The sequence below is a fragment of the Empidonax traillii genome, unplaced genomic scaffold, assembly GCF_003031625.1.
Source record: "Empidonax traillii isolate 1590-97213 ecotype Southwest subspecies unplaced genomic scaffold, ASM303162v1 scaffold407:size753175, whole genome shotgun sequence".
NCBI classification, from domain to species: Eukaryota; Metazoa; Chordata; class Aves; order Passeriformes; family Tyrannidae; genus Empidonax; species Empidonax traillii.
The window spans coordinates 181644-201847 of record NW_020955600.1 but is presented as its reverse complement, the minus strand read 5'-3'; the positions used below and the strand labels follow the sequence as shown (position 1 = coordinate 201847).

The 20204-nt window shown below is 52.0% G+C and overlaps 1 protein-coding gene across 6 annotated transcripts in view; it reads right to left on the bottom strand.

Moving 5' to 3' along the window:
- The window catches only part of ARHGEF9 (Cdc42 guanine nucleotide exchange factor 9), a 207593-nt gene extending 187397 nt beyond the window's left edge, over positions 1-20196 (bottom strand). For 5 of the 6 annotated variants that reach the window (XM_027893816.1, XM_027893818.1, XM_027893820.1 and 2 more), the window contains exon 1: positions 20114-20196. The gene's annotated coding sequence lies outside the window, so the exon portion shown is untranslated. The remainder of the gene's footprint in view (positions 1-20113) is intronic. The other variant, XM_027893817.1, reaches the window with a different exon arrangement.
- Positions 20197-20204: the final 8 nt, after the last annotated feature.

Sequence of the window (20204 nt, the reverse complement as noted above, 5' to 3'; positions counted from 1 at the left end):
CACACCCCACAGTCACATATCCTAAATGTACACTGCCCAATACATCCCACAGTCACATATCCTAAATGTACACCATCAAACACACCCCACAGTCACATATCCTAAATGTACACTGCCCAATACATCCCACAGTCACATATCCTAAATGTACACCATCAAACACACCCCACAGTTACATATCCTAAATGTACCACTGCCCAATACATCCCACAGTTACATATCCTAAATGTACACTGCCAAACACACCCCATAGTCACATATCCTAAATGTACACTGCCAAACACACCCCACAGTTTGCCCTATTGTACACTGCAACATACACCCCCCAGTTGCACAACCTAAATATACATTGCCCAAGGTGACACATCCTAAATGGACACTGCTACCAACACCCCACAGTTACACAAGCTCGCTGGATACAGCCAAATCCAGTGACACAGCCTCATGGGTGCCACCAAACACACTCCACAGTTCACAGCCCCATGGAACACAGTGCTGACCCTCCACACGCTGCCTCGCTCTGCTTTAGCCATCTCTTTACTCAGCTTCCTGTACTCGCCACCGCGGACATTCCAAGAGAGAACCTCCTTCCCCAAGCAGTTCTGGGGCCTCAGCACCACCTGCCACCATTGAAACCCTGGGGCACAAATTCACCCAGGAGCTGTGCTGGTCTGGGTCCCTGCAGAGACCACAGAAGCTTTTGTTCCCAAAAAACCAAGGGTTTAGTGGAACAGTTCCTCCATCTGGTACTTGAGGAGCAGACCAGCTCCTCATTCCTCAAGCTGTCGCTCTGGGATGCAAGTTATTCCCAGACATCCCTGCTGCAACTTAAAGACTAACACACTGGAATGGGCTGGAAAGAGTGAAAAAAAACCAAAAAGAGTGTTTGAGTCGTTTCAAGTTGTGCAGCCAACTGGCAGCAAAAGACAGAAATCAAAAACGGTCCCTTTTTGTTTGTTTGTTTTCTCTTTTCAGTTTTATGTTTTATTGTTTTTGGTTGGGTGGATCCCGCATGAGGAAAGATTCAAAGGGAAGAGGCTTGTCTGTGAAGTCTTTGGAGGGATGTTAGCATGGACGAGACAGGCTGTTCCTCATGTGTCAAGTAAAGAGATTCTATAACAAGGGACAGATCCTGCACTGCCCTCCCCAGAGAAGCAACAGAACCCAGAACAACAGGGACCAAGGGTAGCTTTAAAATTAATTTTTTTTTTTTTAAACAGCTTTAAGCCAGATGTAAATTAGAGCCACCACCACGAGGCCAGACCTGAGTGCTCTAAGCAGAAAGGGGACTCATTCTGTGACCAGTGCTCGGTGGCTCCTCTCCACCTTCCCCTGAACTTCTCCTCATCTTTGAAACCACCACCAAGACTTTGACAGAGATGTCCCTGAGGGATGAGGGGGATAGGAGGACACTAAATGGTGCTCAAAAGCCCTTTTGTCCAGCTGATAGCAAATCCTGAGCGTGAGGGAAGCACCCTGTGGGTGTGTAATTCCCAGCAATCACAGGACTGTACACACTGAAATCACAGGCTAACCTTGGTAAGAGCCAAAGCTTCGTTAGCACCCACAGTTCCTGCACTGTCCCTGAACCAGTTCCAGCCCAAGGACTGGCACTGCCTCACCCAGAGCAAAGCCTCCCACCAGCGAGGCAAATTCTCTGCACATGAGCAAATTCCAGCCAGCTTCACTCAGTCCTCCCTGAGCAGGGGCCAAAATCTGCCACGCTCTGCTGACTGACACAGCCTCTGAAACGAGCGCCTGCCGCTGTGCAAACACCCCCAGCAGCACGCTGGGAAAACCTGTGCTTCAAATAAGCCAAACGGCACAGGTGGCCTTACCAACCCAACCACGTGGGTTAAGGTCCACAGTGACAAAATAAAACTTGACCGTGGAGGAGAACGGCTGTGCGAGTATCTGATGAACCATTACTCACCTTTCTGGGGTGCAGGGGAAAGAGGTTTGGAAGAATCCCTTTGAGAACACCTATTATCCAGAAAACTACACCACTTAGTCAACCATATGTTTATTTTTCCCCTCCTCGAGCTGGAGTTGCAGATGTCAAGTCGCAGCAAGTTACCATCCAGCAGCTGAGCTGGGACCACCATCACTGTATGAGGGGCTTCAACCACAGAAAACATGAGGTCACACAATTACCTTACATCTCTTCCTAGTGGAATTCCTCAGAATTACCTGGAGCCCAAGGAGGATCATGGCTCAGTCAGGCTTGGAGGCTCCAAAACACTCAGCACCTCATCTGGGGAGGAAGATGTTTTATAAAACCCCAGCTATCAACCAAACATCACAAACAGTTCCAGTGTACAGGGGCCACCTTGCCCTCTGCATGAGACCCTGTTCTCACCACACAAGCAGCAATCCTTCATTCTGAAAATTCACTTTCCCTTTCCAGGTAATCAAGGTGGACAAACAAGCTGGAATTGATGAAACCCTCAGCCAGTGGCACCAGGTGTGTTACACAAACATCTGTATCCATGGCCATGATTCCCCTTCCAAATTCTTTCCATATTTTTGGCATTATCCAGATTATAAGAAAGAACTACATACACTGTATCTCACCCACGATTGCACAACATTTCCTTGGCAACAGGCTCTTCCTGCACGATACAGGTGGGAGTAATAGCAATTTTGCTCCTTTTCAGTGTGATTTAGCAGATGGAGAAGCGGAAACATCACCACGGGCCCAGGGAACACCCACTGAAGTTAACAGTTCTTATAGACTTAAATGACATCAAATCAGGCCCAGGCAATCAGGATTGTCACAAACCATCGCCCAGGGAGTGATGCTTTCCTTGGGCAATCTCCTTCTGCTGAGCTGGCCCTTAGTAACCTCCAGGAGTTATCCACAACCAGAGCAAAAACAGGGTCCAAAGGCAGCAGGGTAGAGAGATCAGGCAGAAAGAAAGCATCAATTAGGAAAGGTCTGATCCAGGATGAGTTTTCTCAAGAGAGCCCAACGACGCAAAGAAATTGCTCATTTAACAATGCACAGTTCAGGCTGAATGTCAAGCACACACCATACAACCCCAGAAATCTACTTCAGACTAGGCAGTTTTGGGGTAACTACCAGAAGTATCTTTTTTCAAAACAATATTTAGTGCTGAGAAGCACTGTGAGAATGGGGAGGGCCTGGCACAGCTTGCCCAGAGCAGCTGTGGCTGCCCCTGGATCCCTGCAAGTGTCCAAGGCCAGGTTAGATGGGGCTTGGAGCAGCCTGGGCTAGTGGAAGGTGTTCCTGCCCATGGCAGGGGGTGGAACGAGATGATATTAAAGATTCCTCCCAACCCAAACCATTCTGTGATTCCATGATCCCTAGGCATTGTGGGATTCTGGAGAATGCATATTCCATGTTACAGTCAAATTGTAAATCCCCTCTATCAAGTGACCCCAAAGAAAAACTATTTTGACTGGGGCCCTGAGAAATAACAGGCCTTTGAAGGGAACAAAAAGGAAATTGGTGGTGAGGTTGCCCTTGGGGCATCCCAGATGGGATCACGTGCCAGGAACATGCTCTCTACCCCAGAGCTGCTGGCTGGAAGCACCTGGAGAGACCTGAGGTCATACAGGGTTTTGGAGCCAGAGGTACAGAGGGGCTGAGGCTCCACCACACCCTGCCTGCAAAGGAGATATGGGGTGTCCAAGCCACGTCACAAACAGTCGGTACCAAAGTCCAGCTGCTCTTGGCACCACGACCACCTGTGCTGTGCTGGGTGTTCACGCACAGGATGTGCGCTTGCTGCGGAGCAGCGACTCCAGATGCCCCTCCAAGGCTTCCATCCCCCTTCTCCCAACTTTCTGCAGTGCCAGCTTTGCTCCAAACCCCCCGTCCCCCCCAGCACAGTGCGGCACTGCCGACACGAGTGGCGGGCCTGGGGATGGCGCAGCCTGGTGAGGGGCTGTTGGAGTGGGAATGCGCCGAGGGCCCCCGGGGACACGGTGCTCCACTCGGCTCTTCCTCTGCAGGATCCAAAATAACAAACAAGAAGGAGCCCTTGGCCATTGTTTCTCGGGGAAGGGGGGTGACGGGGAGAGGGCACGCGGCGCAGCCTGCCAGAGGCACGGCTGAGCTAAGGAAGTCCTGCCTGGGCTTCAGTGTATCCGCTCCTCTCCAGGAGGGGCGGGGGGAGGCAGGAAGGAGAGAAAATAGAGAACAAATGATCATGTAGCCCTTGAGAGAAACCTGTCTGCTCTCAGAGAGCGTATTTAGCCCAAGCATGCAGTGCCTCTTGCTATACAAAAGAAAAAGAGGAAAGAAAACCCCGCCAGTTCTTCCGTTACCATGTTCTAGCCCCGAAAAAAAATGGGAGGAAACAGATGTTAAGTTCTACAGCGTCAGGAAATTATCTCTTTCACGAGGGTACACTTACTTCAGAGTATTTAGGTCAAACAAATAGGGGGAGAATCATGACTTCTCCCCCTTTCAGTTTATGTCTCCGCAGACATTTCAGGCTCTCTGGGTTTTTGTTTTGTTTTTGAAGGACATCGAAGGACCAAGCACAGAGCTGTCTCTGCTCACAGAGCACGACCAGAGGATGCAGCCTGATGAACAATCCCCTGCCCACCTGTCAGACCCCCAGCTCTCAGCCACCCACACCACAAACCACTGCAGCCCCTACAAAAATTTGGCGTCTTCTGTTTACGGGTCCAGGAGGACGATTTGCTGCTGGGCTTTGGCCAGACATGGCAGCACTGCAGCTTGCTGCATGATTTTTTTTTTATAAAAGAAGAAAGGAAGGTGGCAGGAGCACGGAGGAGAGACTACTTGGGTGAAACATCTGCAAAAGGGATCTCCAGGCCATCAGCAGGCGCAGTTACGACTTTCCGGTGCCGGCTCCCCAAGGAGCGCTGAGCCCGTGCCTGTAGGAAGTGATCACAGGACTGTACCAGCATTTTACATGCTCTGCAAAATACGTTACACAGGAAGTTAAACCCCCTCATTAGGAGCAGGAGAGCAGTTTGAATCCCTTTCCACTCAGGAGTATACAGGCCTTATCAAAACAACGAGTTGGAGAATCACAGAATCATGATTGGAAAAGGTTGGAAAAGATCTCCAAGATCATCGAGCCCAACCATCAACCCAGCACCACCACGTCCACCACTAAACCACATCCTCAAGTGCCACATCCACACATTTTTTGAACGCTTCCAGGGATGGTGATGACACCACTGCCCAGTGGCAGGAGTGACCCTGCAGCAGTGGCCTCCTCCATAACTGGGGGCAGACTACCAGACAAACTAACAGCGGGCAAACATGCTGCATTCCCTGTGGCAGCAGGCATCTGCCCCACACAGTTTACACTGGTTTAAGCCAAAGCTTTTACAGTCCTGGATCTGTATTTGTGCTCCTGTTAGTTCAATCTCCAGCAGGCAGATGGATGGATGCACAGACAGACAGTTCCAGCCCTGTATTCACAAGGACGGAACTCAAAACTCCAGGCTGAGTAAATCAGTTCACTCATGTATAATTTAAACATTACTTCCTTCCCATTTCAGGGAGCTTTAGAGTTTGTTCGGTGGCTAAACACAATGAAATTAGAGCAGGAGACTCATCCTGCCTGAGGCCAAGGGGGAGAGAGAGAGAGAGAGTTGCTCAAATGCATCTGTCAGACAACCTGGGCTTGTGCTGGTGCTGCCAGGGGAGGGACCAGCTCACAGCAAACTCCAGCATCTCCACGCTGGGGGCTGGGTGGGCCTGCTGAGGTGGGGGGGCCGTGCAGAGGCACCACCAGGGTACCAGCACTGGGTTCTGCAGCACCCTGAGCTCGAGAATCTTCCACCAAGCCAGGAACAGCTTTATACACACAGTGCCTGCACAGGAGAGGGGAGAGAGCTCCGTGTGCCAAGCTGAACAGGAGAAACTCCAGGAAAAAAACCACAGAGGTATAAAAGCCTGTGTTAACTGCAATCAAACGATGAACATACAGCAGATGAGTTCCTGCTGATGGTGAATTTTAGAACAAGCTCTTGGCACTGTGCCTAAGCTAAATGTTCCTCCAGCCTTGCAGAGCTGACCCAGGAACTGCAGATACACCCTCTGCCCACTGAACTGTGGCAGCATCACCCCTTGCACACTCCCATTTCCCCTGCTTTGCAATTCTAAATTCTTCTGCTCTACAAAAAATAAAACTGAGGTATCAAAGAAGCCCAACAGGATCTGTTCAGTATTGACACCCAGGGATCCCCAACAAAATGAAGGAGCCCAAAAAGGTATCCTCTGCCAGAACAAGGTGATGTTTTGATGCACAATAGCTGTTTCCCCAACCTCCTTAGCTATTTGGCACCAACTGTCATCACTGTAATACAGAAATATCTGCCATTACATGTAGATTATTTAAGCTGCTCAGGAATCAGTTGAAAGTAGTTAATTATATGTAAGAACACTTAATTAGTATCCAGTAGCATATGTAGGTACTCTAATACCACAGTGATGAGCTAAAACACAAGAGATCAGGCAGATTCAGGGGTCTACACCCATCCACACCCCACTAATGCCGGCTCAACACCAAGCCATCCTTCAGGAGGATGCTGAGAGGCAACAGCCTCACGATGCTTGTGACATTACTCTGCATTCCCAGTTAGTCAGTGCAGTGGAGGTGCCTCAGGAACATTACAGATGTGGTATGTCTTAGAAACCCTTCCCTTCTCCATAAATCCTTAAGCAAGAAAGCATGGCTGCCCGTGGGCTGAACATCAGGGCAGAAATCAGTAGCCAGCGTTTAATTGTTTATATCTTGAGACAAAGATAGTGTCTAAATAATTGTCTATTGTATCCCAGAGACAGTACAGGAAAGCTCTTCCCCTCGCCGGGAGCCTACAGGTCACACATGCTTCTGCCATAACATCTGCTATAAATAATCCTCAGTTGAGCAAAGGTCTGTGCTAGTTCCAGAGCAAGGCACCACTGTGCTCCTATCGGTTTCAGCCATTACCCCTCCCCAGAGAGTGCATATCCTACCCTATTGTTCCTGCTCAAATGTTTGAAAGAATTATTTTTTCCTTGCTTCTTTTGTTTGGGGAGTTTATTTATATTTCCTCTTTGACATGGAATTACTACTAGGAAAAAAAAAAGCAAGTGCCATCTTGACAAGGCGGCTCAGAGATGCCAACACTGAAAAGAGGTGCAGGGGGTCACGTTTGTGGGATATTGCCATAGTTACAGACCTCCCAATCTGTGATTCTGTGTTAATGTATGTTCAGCACATTCAGATCAGGATTAGAAACAAAGAGCTGGGTGCCAACGCCAGCCCCAAATTCACAAGCAAAGACTGGGAGCGCATGCAGCAACCCGTTCTGCTCAAGCACTTCCAAGAGTTATTCCAGCATGTTACTCAGCCACCCCCTTACATGGCCCTGGTGATGTCAAAGAGCATCTCACATGTACTTAACCTTAACTGCCTCCCTCCAAGCCCTATTTCTACCTCCAGACCAAGTAACCCATTCCTTGTAGGCAGACACACAGGTGGGATTTCCCCACACTCCTTTCCCCCAGGTCCCTTTTCCTTGGAGCAGTCTGACACAACCACACGAGCACAGGATTGGACAGTTGGCTCTCACCTCCCCAAGCACCACATTATGAAAAACCCAACTCATCAAGCAAAGGTGAGGTGTCTCCTTGCCATGCTCTGAAATTGCTGTCAAGTCTCACTTCAGAGCCCAAGGTGGAAGTACAAGTGTCTACACCTTAAACAGCAAACAATTCCCTTAGGAGTCTTCTGCACTGCTTTTGGGTAAAATCACCCCAGTTTGTGGGTGTCTGGAGGTTGGATGTTCCACACAGGCCCAAGATGTGCCTACATTCCAGGATATCCAGCTCAGGAAGACAGGTGGCCTTGAACAAAATTGCCTTTAGACACATAAAAAGCCTAACCTGGTGTTTCCAGAAAAGCACGGTGACGCCTCGTGCCTGGCAGCTCTTGGGCTGGGGCTTTTCACCCCAGAGAGGCACAAAGTTTTCAGGGGTCTGGCACCTTACTTCTCCCTCACAGGGGTGGCATAAAAGTCACAAAGTGCCTCCCAGACGTGCAGACACCTTTCTCCTGCCTTCCTCTTCCGAAGCAACAACCAAACCCATCCTTATCCGCATCCAGAGCGGCGATGCCCCACCCAGGAGCGCCCAGTCAGCCCAGGGTGACACACGCGATGCTCTGCAGGAACGACGGGCAGGTGGGTGATATTTGGAGCCCAGAGTTGGTGGCCGTTGTAGGTGTTACCCTGCATTTGTGCAGCCCAGCTTGAGCAGAGCTGCTGCTCACATGCACAGCTCGTAACCCAAGGCTTCAAACCCACAGTGCGCCAGGTCCCGCCTGCCGTCAGGATCCAACAGGGACACTAAACCAAACAAGGCGGGTTTGGGCGGACACTGGGAGCACAGCCCTGTCTGGATGGCTGGATGGTCTCACCAGCGGGGCTTTGCCCTGCAAAAGGGGCTGTCAGCTCGCATTGCTCACGCTCCAGGGCCCCACTCCAGCCAGCCACACTGCGCTGGGTGAGGCAGCTCTGAGCACCGGGAACCGGCATCGGGCTCAATCATCATCCCTGCTGACGAGCTTTTCATCTCCTGGCTGTACCCCTGCCCTGCACCCTGCCCCCAGGATGGGGCTGTGCACACACAGGTGTCTGCTCTGCCTTCATGCCCTGCCCTCCTCAAGGATCTACCCACCCCTTTTTTTAGGGTTAAAAAACTTGACAGAGCAGGAGCAGCTAAAGGTTCCCTTCATCCCTATCTATGGAATACAGCCTGAATCTTTCTTTTCACAAGGAGAGGGGGATTATGTTCCAAAGAACCAGGCACCTTTCTATTTCACCTTCTTCTATATTCTGTATATTCTATAGTCTCTCCAACAAATCCTTTTCAACAGCAAGTTGAAAAGGATTGCTATGGGTGGCAAAGGACTGAACAAAAGCCATGAGCAGGATAGGAGAGGACCAGGCACCCCGACAGTGCCCACTGCAACTCCAAGGATGAGCCCAGCACACACCTGCAGCTTCACCCATGCTTTAAAAGCACAAACAGTCCAGGAACACGTGCAGGCAACATCTAGTTTTTGCAGGAAATTGCACTGCATGGATATCCAAACACTGCTATCATGCCAAAAAAACAACATGCTGGATTGCCAGCTCATGTCTCGCAGACCTGAATTCTTTCTAGGTTACAGTGTTCAGCAAATGCTGGGCAGCAGTGATACCTGTCCACAGCTCTGGAGAGCCCTGGAGCTCCACAGCAGCCAGGCACCGGGCTGCAAATCCAGCAGCACACCCTGGAAAAGATAAATATGTATGTTCTGCAAGGACATGCATCCTGTGGAGGCACAGGACCAGCCCATGATGAGCCACGGCACAGTGGCTTGTGTTTGCTCAGGGACTGGGTTCAGACCCTGCTCAGCTGGTGCGGGAGCTGCAGGAACTCCCACACAGCTCGACCTGCCTGCACAGGCAGGGCAGGACCAGCCCCGGCTCCCAGGGAGCTCCCTGCACTGCCAGCCTTCACAAAAGCTCCCTGGATGTTACTCCAGCCTGCTGGTGCCCTGTACTCAGCTGGAGCCAGCGCTCAGCACCGAGGCTTACAGGCCCTATGCTGCGTCTGTGCTTCATGCTGACACGTTTCCTTCCCGTGGGAAAATGAATGGGCTCTCCCCTGCACAGGCTGTGTGGGAATAAAAATCTTTAAGGAGTCAAGCCTTCTGTCCATCCCACTCGAGAAGCATTAAAAGTTCACTCTGAGCCGTGCTCACACCCAACCATTTGGCACAAGGGCTGAGCACATCAGGGTGAAGGCAGCAAATACTTTGACAGGTTACTGGTCCCAGTGACAGCACCTTCCCACAACCACTGTGATTCACCATTCACGTCAGCAGTGGAAAAAGTGACCCCTTCTTCCTTCAGAGGAAACAACAGACGTGCTTAAAAAAAGGTTTTTTAAGAAAACCTCAATTCCCACAGAACCAGAGAGATCTTCCATCGACTTTAATCGCTCCTTTTCTTTTGTATCTTTAAATACTCTCCCTCCTCCAGCGGGCAAACAAGTGCCAATCCCAGCAATAGCACTTGCAGAACAGCCACTGTTTCACAACCACCTGCAGCAAGAAAATCAAGAAACCTGACACAGCGTGTCAGAAATAATCTCCCTCAAAGACGTGGCAATTGGGAAGGGTTGGAAAGAGCTACCCCTGGCACAGGGGCTTCAGTCCTACCTGTGGATACAGAAACACATCAGGCAGTGACTGCTCGGCCCATGGCTCTCAGTGGGTGACAAAACAGGCCCAGGGAAGGCAGGAATGAGGCAGGAAGCACCCAAAGAAAATCAATCTTTGTGATCCTCACACCAAAGGCGTTCACCCATGTTCAGTTTGTTTCCAATACTGAAAGAAGCTGTGCTGAACTTCCCTCCCAAGTTGCACTTCCCCTGGCTCCCTCAAAAAGGGACAGATGCAAGAGAAGGAGCAAAGGAAGAGATAAAATGATTAAGCATCTCATCTGTCAGCTGAGTTATATGCTTATTTTTGGGGTTGTCCTGTGCAGGGCCAGGAGCAGACTTCAATGATCCTTGTGGGTCCCTTCTAGCTCAGGATATTCTGATTCCATGAAGTTCTCACCCAGCTCCACAGCAATGCAGCCCCACAGCCTCCAGTTCAAATCCAGCTGTTACTGAACCAGCTCAAAACACGACCTCCCCATACCCCAATAGCCAGAAATCACAACTGAAGCTGCACGAGGCTGAACCCCAGCTTGCCTCCACCAGCAGAGGAGCAGATTAACACAGGGCTCCAAAGGGTACTTCGCTGGAGTCTTTGCAGGAGATCTTGTTCCAGGTTGTAGCTTCTCTAGAAACCCTCCTGCACACTCGGGAAATGCTCACAGTCCATCCATCCTGCAGACACCCCTAAGCCAGCTCCCTCCAACCCCTCTCCCACTGCCAGGGAGGAGAGCTGTGCCTTTAGCATCAAAATCAGACTTCCCACTGACCTGCTCAAACACTATTTACGTGCCTAACTTAAACTGGGATTAGGGATCTCAATATTCACTCTTGCAGCAGTGAGGATATAAAGAACCAGAGAGTGCAGCACAGAGGGCTTCCTCCAACACCACCTAAACCCACAGCTCCTCCCTGCTTCCAGCAGAAGTTGCACCTCCTTTTGTGCGTTTGAGGGAAGACAGGCAGTGCTTTTAATCTTCTGAGCAGTGCCCCAAGGAGCATCCAGCAGTCCATCCCTGTCCCCTGGCCACAGCACTGCACGGATCCATGGAGTTGCCCTGCAGCATCCCACAGTAAAGTTGTGCCCAAAAAACCTTCTTTTTCCTGTTTTCATCTCTGCTTTGTTAAAAACATTTCTGATGCAGATGTAAATAAAAGTTACATTTTCCAGGAATCAAAGAAAGGTGTCTGGAAAGATTATAGAGTAATTATTACTCAGAATGTTCAAGTCTGAAATCATAGGGATAGACTTCCTGTATTTCCTATAGACCATTTTTGTGGCATTGCCCTCATCCTTTATGGGTACAAAACCCACTGATCACAGAGGAGCATTAAGGAGTACAAACACACCAGCCTGGATCACCCATGGCTTCACACAACCCTGTGCTTCCTTCTGGGCTCTGGGCAACGGCAAACACTTCAGAGGAAGGAGGCAAAAACCTCATGAACGAGCAAGTATAGAATAATCTGCATCCTGGAGAAAACTGCTGCTAGCTCTGTCAAACACAGTCTGGCTTTTGCCCTTAAATGCATTTATTTACTTCCCTTTTATACAAATATCTCTACCTAATGCAACTCATTATCTTCTTAGAAGTTTATTTAAATGCCTGGCTTTAACCTATTATGTCAAGAAGTCATAAGGACCAATTATAGACCAGAGAAAGGCCAGAGAGGCAGTGCCTGCCCTCGGAGTATTTACAAAGTGAGAAAATATCGACCACTGAAGGGTGAGAAGCAAAGCCTTGGCTCTTCCTGCAGCAGATCCCTCCTGCAGGATCTTTGTTTGCAAGCACCAACTTATTTATGCAATTCCCAGCATGAGGTGCCCTGGACAGCCCAGGTGAGGAACTCAGCTCCACAGGTGAGGCGATGCCCTGCCCTGGCCGAGGGACAGCACCTCACCTGGGGACTAACTGCCCTTTTCCCTGGTTTTCCTTGCTCTCAGCAGCCCACTCTCAGGAACGGGAGGGCAGCCTGTTCAGTTCCATCAGACTGTTCAGCAGTGGCTGAACCCTGGCTGGGTTTGCCACCAGGAAACCTGGAATGGTTCTTTTATCCTAAGGAATCGTAGCCGCACTGGCACCGCCTGGAACCCAGCAAACCTTCAGGGGGAAGCTGCCCTTGCCCGTGGCACAGGGTGGGAACAAGATGTTCCTTGAGGTCCCTTCCAACCCAAACCATTCCTTGGTTTCTGTATTTCTGGTGGCTCTGCTTTAGATTCAGTTTATTCACTCAAAAGGAATCAAAAATCAAGCAGAAGGGGGTTTAAAATCCACCCTCGCTCCCATTGGAATATTTTAGGTCTGGCCTTTGCAGGAGTGGAAACAAAATGGTGTGACAACATGAACCATCAGCTGAACCCACCAGAGCTTAGATATGGGATGCTCTCCCAACTCCAGCCCAGGGCCAGCAAAGCCCCAGGTTGTCTCATCTTTCATTGCCATGATTTTAGCACAAGCCTTGTCTGCAAGACCAAGGTCTTTGCCATCCATAACTACTTTCCTGGGCAAATGAAGAGATAATTCATGGGAAACAACACTCAAAATGAACCAGATTCATCTGGCTGTGGAGAGACCCTACACACATTATACTCAGGCGTTCCTTACATCATTTACCTGAATCTAACTTTGAAATTGAGCTGAAGGACTGAAGCAAAGTCACCCTGGGAACCCCTGCTCAGAGCTCCCAGCTGGGAGCAGGAGGAGCCTCTGGGAGGAACCAGTTCCCTGCAGAAGGTTCTTATCACTTTGCTGAAACTGGAGGAGCAATAACAGGAAGGAATTGTTTTGGCAGCACTTACACCACATAAAGTAAACTCACCAGCCCCTGGGGTGTAAAACCTCACTGGAAAGCACAGGGAGACATCACCCCCCGTGGGTGTGCAGGGCATCCCCCTGCTCAGGTGGGCTCCCATGCACCCACCCTGGCCATGCCCAGCCTGCCAGCATCACCCACACCATGGGACCACGTTCAGCCACGTCCACACCACGTGGAAAGGCTGAGACCATCACCCTGAGCCCTGCTGCTTCTCCCAGCATTCCCCGTTATCCATAAGGGGGTGATCCAAGAGTGAGCCTGGGGCACCAAGGGACACAGGGTGTGCTGCTCACCTGCTCTCACTGCTGTCAGAGACTTTTCCAAGCTCCAGTGTACAGGGTGGACAGTGTACAAGTTCAGGAGTGTACAGTGTACAAGTTCAGGATGTGTTCTGCACCCAGGAATGTTGTCCAGCTCCCTGTGGTTTCAGGGACGGATGGGAAGTTGGTAACAGGCTCTGGGGCTGATGGAAAGTGCCTTTTCAGTGCAAACCCAATTCCTTGAGCTGCTCAAAAACCTGAGGATGTCTCCTCCTCCTCCCTCTCTGCTGCCCAAGCTCAGGCAGGACCCTGGTGCCAGCATCCAGCCAAGAGCTCCCTGTGCTCCAGCGTGGTGAAGGGGGCCAGGTGGTGCTGTGGTGCAGCCCAAGTGCCCTGCTGGAGCTTCAGCCTGGGGCTCCAGAGCCATGGGACCTCTCAGCACTGCAGCCACAGCCTGAGCCCGGGGCAGACACTGCCATTGTTGGACACACAACAGGCATCTTTTGTACCCGGGAGCGAAACAGGGCAGTTTTAAACTGATTAGTGGCTGTCTCACACAAGCCCTGAGTGTGCGGGAGGCCCTGGCAGACAATGCCAGCCCAGTTCCAGTGGAGCCAGCGCGGCGTGAGGGGCACAGCGAGAGCAGATGAGCTGCACCCGCTGCCAGGGCGGCTCGCTCAGCTGAGGGACACGGGCAGCTGCTGCCAGCCTCCCCGTCCCCCTGCCAGGCTCCCCGTCCCCCTGCCAGGCACGTGGCAGCACGGGTGCCTCAGACAGGCTGCCTGGTGCCCGTTCAGTGAGGATCCCACAGGCTGATGCAGCAGCGGAGGAGCTGCCAGGCAGCTGCCGCTGACACCCTCCCCAGCTGGTGCTGGCTCCGAGGGGCTCACACCTCACCTGGATCGGGACAAGCCTCCAGCAGCGAATTCCCTCCCAGTGCAGAACGGGCTGCTGGCAGCATCGTGTGGGGGGCACTGACTGCCTGGGCACCCTCCCCAGGGCAGCAAAAGCTTAGGAAAAAGCCATGGGAAATTCAAAGCTTAATTCCACCCCAGCATGCAGAGGTGGAGGAACGTCACACGTGTGGCTTTGATCTTTACACCTGCCCCAGTGTGGTGCTTCCCCTCTTTTGGGATGGCAGCCAAAGGTGAATGAAAAACGCAGTGAGAGCCTGGGCAACTCAAGGGGTGAGCAGCCGGGAGGGGGGCACAATTTGGAGAGCAAAGCTTTCAAATCCTCCTGCTGGTTGCCAAGCTGTAGCCAAACATCACACACTGCCCCGTGTGAGAGGAGCTGCGGTTTCACACGGGTGAGGAGCAGCTTTGGCAACCTGGAGAGCACAGTCTGGGAAACGTGGCTATCACTGCCAACCATCTAAGCCACAAAGATCACTTCAGGGAAAAAAACAAGGTGGAAGCAAACACAGGTCGAGCAGCTCTCTCAGATAGGACACCGAGGCACGGACAGGTTAACAGCCAGCCTTGGTCCCGCCACGAGGCTGCGGCGGGTGAAAACAGAGCCTGCCACGTGCTGTGCCTGCCCACCCACACCTGTGCCATCCACGCCACGTGCTCTGGCATCCCAAAGGCAGGGTTTGGTGGGTTCTGCATCCCCCACACATCCTGACTTTGCATCACACCACCCACCAACCAGAGCAGGCTATGCAGCAAGAAGCTGCAAACTGCCACGAGGGGTGTGCCCTGACTCCAGTGTCACTCCGAGTTGTCCTTTACCCTGAGGTTCCCCGTGAAAAACCCGAGGGGTGAGTTTGAGCAGAAACACAGGGATCTGAGCTGTGCACAAAGCCAGCCCTGAGCTTCGCCCTGGATACTCCACAACATCCTTTTAACACAGCAAGACATTTTAGGATGTGAGCAAGAGCGAGTCCTGCCCTTGCCCCAGACAATAGGCTCTGCAATAATGGTGCAACCAGAACTTCCTGTGCGGCGGCGCAGGCCAGCTCCCGGGAAAAACACCACGGGAAGGCACTGCCACGGAACACAGCACCAGCACAGCTCCTCCAGCATCCTGGGGACCCTGCCTGGGCAGCAAGCAAAGCACCACAACCCAGCCCAGGCTGGGAAGCAGGGAGAACCACACCAGCAGCTCGGAACAGCCTGGGAACGGCTGTGGATAATTCATCATCACACCGGCCTTTTGCAACATCTGGATGTGGCTTTCTCCCACGGATGTTTCCAGTCCTGCAGGCCTTGTGAAAGTGGCTGTGATCTAGGAGGCTCAAATCTCAGCCCAGATGGGGTGAACCTGATCATCCTGGTCTCTCCTGGTGCAGGAGCTGGGACAGGTCCAGCAAGGACAGAGCAACCCGTGGCATCAGACACCAGAGGTACCCACTGAATCCAAAGTGCTCCAGCGTTGACCTGTTGGAGCTTCTACCAAGAATGAGGGATCAACACAGCCTGCTACCCCAAACACAGAGAAAAGGCAATGGCAAACCCCTACAGCAATGAGGAATTGGCTATTCCACAGCTCTGCTGGACTGGAGGATTTGGGGACAGATGGGGAGAATTATTAGTGAAATGGGAAAGGACTGAACCAGCACTCAACACAGACACAAGCTCAGGAGTGTTTTGTCTTGCCAGCCAACAGCAGGACACAAGAGCTCCAGGTTGGAAGCTGCCAACATCACACACCTGCGCTCTGTGCCACCCCTTCCCTGGGCCAGGGATCCCTGAACCCTTGGAGCTGCAGAGGATGCAATGCTCAGTGCACTCAGGGCCACCCTCACACACTCAGCATCTTGCTAACATCACATCATTCCCATCTCTCCAGCTCTGCTCAGGACACTTGTCAAATCCTGGTATATTCATTTACCTGTAATCTTTTTCAAAGAGGGACAGAAAGTGTTTCTGTGAAGCAGATATCCACCTGCAGCCATGGATGATCCCATGATGGAGCAAGGGGAGGAGTGTGAGGAGTTCTCCCACTGAGGAGAGAGGAGGGGCAGAGACAAAGTGTGATGAGCTGATCATAGCCACTGTTCTCCATCACCCTGAGCCACTGAGGGGGAGAACGTGGAGAAAACTGGGAGTGAAGTTGAGCCCAGGAAGAAGGGAGAGGTGAGGGGAAGGTTTCTCTCATTTCTGCACACCTTCCCCATCAGCCCAGGCAGACTATTGCCATGGATGTGCACAAAGCTCAGCATTTATTTCAAAAGGAAAAAGCTCACAGAACAGGTGACTGCACCGCAACCAGGCTTAGCAGTGATCATGAAGGGTTGGGGATTCTCCAGGACCTCAGTGAGACCTCCTGGAACAAACACCACTGGCCAAATGAAGTCCCCTGCTGCTGGATTTAGCACATATAAGCACAAACTGCTGTGCAGCACATCAGTGCAGGCTGTGCAGAGACACAGCGCTCCAGAGATGCCCCAATACACGACAAAAAGGCCAGTTTCCCAGGAAAAACTGTAAGCCAGCAGCTGGCATGTCAAGGAGGAAACAGTAAAGCAGGAACGAGGTTTTCACACCATTCCTGCCATGCTCTCCCCACGATGAAGAGGGCATGAGGTGTCCCACCCGCACAGCAGCTCCCACGGCCGAAGCTGTGCCGAGCACCCCAACGTGCAGGACTGTCCCCACCAGCCTCTTCAAACAGTCCCCTGCAGCAGGTCAGTGTTTAGGGACAAAGAAAGCAAAGCCTCATTCCCAGGATTAAGGAAGGCCTCCTGAGGATGGGGTAGGAGAGCTGAGGACAGATATGGCAAGGCTGGAAAGGGTGCACTGACGGGGACACCGAGTCCAAACACACACCCCACATGAGAAAAGCAACCCCCAGAGCCCCAGCACAGCTCCCTGGTGTTGCACAGCGGAGGACTGGGCTTTACTGGCCACGTCAGCCAGGTTGGGGTCAGGACAAGCAACAGGCAGCTTGGCAACACGTTCCAACAGAGGGAGATGCAGACCTATGGGCTCCAGACCCTCTTTCCAGAGAGGAAGAGTGGAGAAACCACGTGCAAGAACACCAGAACTCTCAGAGCTCAACCAACAGCAAAAAAAATTCACTGGGAGATAGCAGGAAAACGCATTTTTCAGTGGCTTCCTTGAGGGGAAAAAAAAAAACAACCCTCCAAGGCTACTCCACAGTTTCTTACTTTAACAACTTATTTTAACTGCTCGGTGCCCCGCAGGCTGCAGGGACAGGGAACTGGGCTCCCTTTACTCAGCCCTCCACACACAACACCCCAAAATTCATTTGTTAGTGTGCAGGTGCACAATAATTTGGTTATATGAGGGAACTCTTCCCCACAAGTCCGTGGTTCCCAGACGTGCATCACTGCCTAATTATCCAGCAGAGCTCTCCCTGCCCAACTCCCCGCTACAAAATCCTTTATGACATTTCCAAAATGCCCCCTTCAGGCAAATTCTAACGCAGATTTTCGGGTCGTACTGTGCAGATGAAGAAAAGTCCAATAAATCTGTCATTTAACGGAAAATTAATACCATGTCCTAATGTCAGCATCGACACAGAAACAACCTCCTTTCCACAGTTATTGCGCGCTGGATGCAAGAAAGCCAAATACAACAAACCTACAATAAAGAACACCCCACAAAAATCAAAGTTGGTGATGCTTATGCCCTGCAACACGGCTGGCAGGAGGCCACTCGTGGTCACATCCCTGGCTCGTGGTGCCAGCAGGAACCCGGCCCATTGGAGGAGCCCAGGCTGGGAGCAACACCTGCCCATCTTGAGGCAGAATAATTTTATTAGATCAGCTAATATTAGTGCAAAAATTGGGGAAGTGCCTGGGATCATGTGACACAAACAAAGCTGAGTGAACACAGACAGAAATAACTGCTGCAGGTGTTGCTGGGTTGCAGGTATTACCTGGGGGGGTCCCAACCTCATGCCCTTGGGATTCCCAATCCTATTTCTGAGAGGTTTTAACCAGGTAAATTGAAAAGGAAACCCATTCTCATGCTTCACCTGGAAGTTTCACAGGAGCCTGCAGGCTAGAAAGAATAAAAATCCTTGCAGCAGGATGGCTGCAGGGAATCAGTGCTCAGGAAAACACGCAGTAACAGCAGGCAGGAGACACCGGTGCTCGGGAAGCCAGGGTGGAAAGAAATAACTTTTGCAACAAGAATGGCATGAACCAAAAGCAGACAACAAAATGAACCTGTTGCACCAGGGACTTGTAGTACACAGGATCAGGAACTGCAGTTTCCAGACTCATCTTCCCAATGCAGAGCTTTTCGCAGCACTTCCAGCTTCACTCATCTGGAGGCTGCCCCAGGGAGATGGATGCCCTTTCCCTCTCCTTGCTTGCACACAAGTGTGAGGCACCTGCCTGTTCCATCTCCCATGAGCAGCCTGGACCACCAGGCTCATGTCCCACCTGGCCTGATGGCCACCACCCAAGAGCCCACCAGTAGCCAGCCGAGCTCTGGGACACGTCCCTTGGGGCAGGAGAACAGCAACGAGTCCGTCAACCTCTCTGACGACAGAGCCCACCCCGAGGCCACGCAGTTGTCCCATCCCCACCACAGTGGGGACAGAGGTTTTGCTCCGAGTGGCTCTCAGTCCATACCCCCCCCGGGTACCACGGGCAGCCAACACGCCCCTCTGCAGACACGACCACCCCTCAGCTCTCCTTACAGCAACACACAGAAACCGTACTCGTTAATTCCAGGAAAACCAGCTGGCACAGCAGAAACGCGGCACTCCCAGTGCCTGTCTGGTCACTTGCTCAATCAGGGACTGAACGCCATCGGCATGAGCCATCCTGCCAGCGCCGGGCACCCTTGGCACGCCAGCAGGACCCCCAAACCCTCTGCACAGGGCTCCAGCAAAGCATCCACCTGCCGCGGGACTGTCAACTGACTGTAACACACCGAAATTGGGCACCTGTACTTTCCCCAAGCCAATGAGTGACGATGCCGTGGAGGGAGTGAGCAGCATTCCATAAATGTTTGATTCAAGCGGTTACAGAACAGTTTGGATGCACCGATGGTTTAATAACCCGCTCCCACACGGCCCCGGTGAGGTGTGATCCACGCCTGCCACCGCAGCCTGGTGCCCCCGAGCACGGCGCTGGTGCCCCCGAGCACGGCGCTGGTGCCGGCTCTGCCGCGATCCCTCCTCACTTGCGAGAAGCAGTCGTGCCTTGTCTTATAACAAAACACGAGGGAGGAGCAGGGAGGTGATATCAGCCATTAATCCCCGTATTTTGAAACATCTCATCTCATACATGTTCAGGTGTAAGACAAAACCACAGAGGTGGAACGGGAACCCTCCAGCGAGGCTCTGTAAACACCTGAGTAAGGCTTTCTCACCGGGGTTGCCCCGTCGATTCCCCGAGACCACTAAAACCAGCAAGGAGCAAACCCTCCCAACCAAAAAAACTCCCACCACAGCCCACAGAAATGTTCTCCTGCACTCAAACACGCCTCCAAATCAGCCCGAGTGAGCAGTGACCCAGTTCTCCGGGAGTTCACACGGGGGTAAACCGGGCTCAAACCGCTGGATTCTCACACACACGGGGGAAATAAACCCGGACCGGGCCCGCCGCAGGCACTGCCCGGCTCAGCTCCGCGCTGCTGCTTCCTCAGCAGCTCAAACGGAGCCAAAACAACCCCAACAAAGAAAAAAGATTCCCACGTGATGTTATATAAAAGGGGGTTTGCGAAACTAATCTGAACTCCGCGGCTCTGCGATCCTTGCGGGACGCAGGAGGGTCTGTCCCGCAGGTACCTGCGAGGCGGCGACGGGCGTTTCTGGGATCAGAACACAACGAGGAGTGATGCGACCCTTCACCCTGCGGGTCCCGGAGCGGGGATCCCCATCCCAGTCCTAGTCCCGCTCTTACCTCACCGCATGGCCTCGGCGCCGCTCGCTCACGCCGTCCCGGCAAATCAGGGCAACTCTTGCGCTGGCGTCGGGAAGTTGAAATGTTAAAA